Genomic DNA, 2,526 nt, shown 5'->3' on the forward strand with positions numbered 1-2,526 from the left:
GTTTCCTTTTTCATATTTTCAATTTTATTCCCCCTCTCAACGCCACCTAGCGGTTACTTTTAGTGTATTTGGTATTTTGCCGTGACGACGGTTGGCCAGCCCTGTTTCTTTCCAGTTTTTGTGGTATAAAAAACTTACGTGACTTATTGCGTCTTAACTTTTAACGAAAAATTTTAACGTGTTCTCATTGTAAGTAATACTTATTTTAATGGTTTCAAAATTAACTTTGTAATGATTTTTAGTATCTTTTGATCTTTAATTACTCATCTTTAGTGAATTATTAGAAGTATAGTTTTTGTAAGATATGTCTAGTGCTCAAAGTTTGCGACCTCATGTTTAGCTTTGGTTCAGTTCCTTTATGCAATCCATTTTTGTAAGTTGTTCAATTGTTTGTTTGTTAACTATTGTAACTTTTGTTTTCTCAATATTGTAGTTACCTCTGAAGAAGGAAAAATAAAATTTCCGAAAGCTCGGTAAAGATAAAAGGAAGCCTCTTTTCAATTATCTAGCCTTTGTCGTGTTGGTCGTGTATCCCAATAAATTACTTTAGTTTATATCAGTAACGTTCTGTAACGGGTATTTTAAAATCGCGTGGAAGCGGTACGCTCCTCAAAAATACCGCTCCAAAATACCGTTCCTGAAATACCGTCCCATCACTAGTTACATGTACTTTTCGGTTGCCTTTCTTCTTACATACAAACATAGCTGCAATAAACTGTTACTATGACTTTTGAAGTGAAAAACAGACCTTCTTAGAAAGAAAGTGTTAACACGAACTACTTTTAAAATGAATTCAGATGCAGTTTAGCATTTTGATCTGCATTTTGCCTTTATTTTGCATAGACATCGTGCAACTATTTGCTAAAGAATTGATCCATCCGGATTCCAGAAAATTCTCCAACAGCAACACTTAAGCGAAATAGACGAGTTCAAAGCACCCTTCAAGAAGTACCTCAGTTCGATAACAGTTCTAATTAACAAACAAACGAAGAGAAATGGAAAACGTTTGCACGGTGACGCGCGGCCGTTAGCTTAGTTGATCAAAAAACAATTCCGCCAGGTTGAAAACAATTGCCGTCATTGTGGCGATTATATGGACGAACTGCGAAGAATTTTATAGTAAGTCTGAAGTCATTGCCGTATTTGAAGTATTGGAGCATAACTACTTCAATCTCATAAACTGATTATGTTCTTCAATTACAGCGCCGGGACCCAGAAACGGTCGGAAGTGGAAAAAAAATGGGACCGTGCTAATAACAAAAATCACATTTAAACTTAAGAATTTGAATTTAAACTTAAAAAAAAAAGTTTTATTTTTAATTTAACCATCATTTTTTATGAAATTTGGTACATAACCATTTTAAAGCGCGCTTAATCCAGTGGTGTACTCAGATTTTATTTTATAAAAATCCCTAACCTGATTTCTTAAATTTTTACTCCTAAAAAATTACATAGTACGCCTTGGATTTTGCAATAAATATAACTAAATAAATTATTATAGATTATATATAAATTATATAACTAAATAATTCCGGTATAACCGGAAGTGCTAGAAATCTGAAAATATTTTAGTCGAAGACAACGTAATTGATAATATTTATATCTGAATTTTCAAATTTTTATTTTGGCCAGAACCCTGTATAGTTCTAATAGACAGTCGTCGTGGATGACCTGTATAAAGTTTGATAACAAATACATTACGAACAATAAAAGTTATACATCTTAAATACAATTAATTTTACTTTAGAAAGGAAGTGTTGATTATTTCATCCAAATCGCTCGATTTATTTGTATTTTCATATTTCAATGCAATTTTAGACATAAAAAACAATAAATACTGAATAGTCTGAAAAACCATAACGCTGTGTCATTTTTGCTAAATGACAACTACTTTACGATTATTGTTACACACTCCATTACTGAAAATTAATATTTCTTCTTTTTCATTCTGTATTTAGACATTGTCTTTTTCTATTCACATCTTAGCCCTTATTTAATCTCTTGGAAGATTGTTGTTCAACATTAACTACGTCTTCCAATGTTCCTTCGTCCTGATGATATTGGTCGTGCGATCGATATGCAGTTACAACTTGTATTCAGATATTTCGATGCGCAAGTATTTAAATTTAATTTCTTGGAGTATCATTTTATTATCATCAGGTTACATCTGATCGGTGTCTTGGAGGTAGTCATAGATTTTATTTTTGCCGCTGATATTATCATGTGAATTTTGTTTGCTGTTTTATTAAACGGATACAGTAACCTTTGGAAATCATGCTCGTTCTCCGCCAGCAGCATCGTCATAGAATTTTGGCATCTCTATTTCCCATTTTGTATCCTCTTAAGGTGCAGTGTCAATCACGCGAACGTAACGGTTATAGCCGCTCAGCTACAAACGCGCGACGTTGCAATGTGTCAGCGGCTCTATTGAAAGTCAATTATGCGACAGTAGTTGCGTTCAGATTTTTTTTATACTCGAAATCAGTTGTTTATCATCATGCAGGTAGAAGTGTGTTCGTGGTACGA

The 2,526-nt window shown here is 33.2% G+C and overlaps 1 long non-coding RNA gene across 1 annotated transcript; it reads left to right on the forward strand.

Moving 5' to 3' along the window:
• The first annotated feature begins 310 nt into the window (after nucleotides 1–310).
• Nucleotides 311–554, forward strand: LOC139431704 (uncharacterized). Its single transcript, XR_011641777.1, has 2 exons — nucleotides 311–373; nucleotides 434–554. It is a non-coding gene; the product is annotated as an uncharacterized lncRNA (long non-coding RNA).
• Nucleotides 555–2,526: the final 1,972 nt, after the last annotated feature.

This window comes from Onthophagus taurus, chromosome 1, assembly GCF_036711975.1.
Source record: "Onthophagus taurus isolate NC chromosome 1, IU_Otau_3.0, whole genome shotgun sequence".
NCBI lineage: Eukaryota > Metazoa > Arthropoda > Insecta > Coleoptera > Scarabaeidae > Onthophagus > Onthophagus taurus.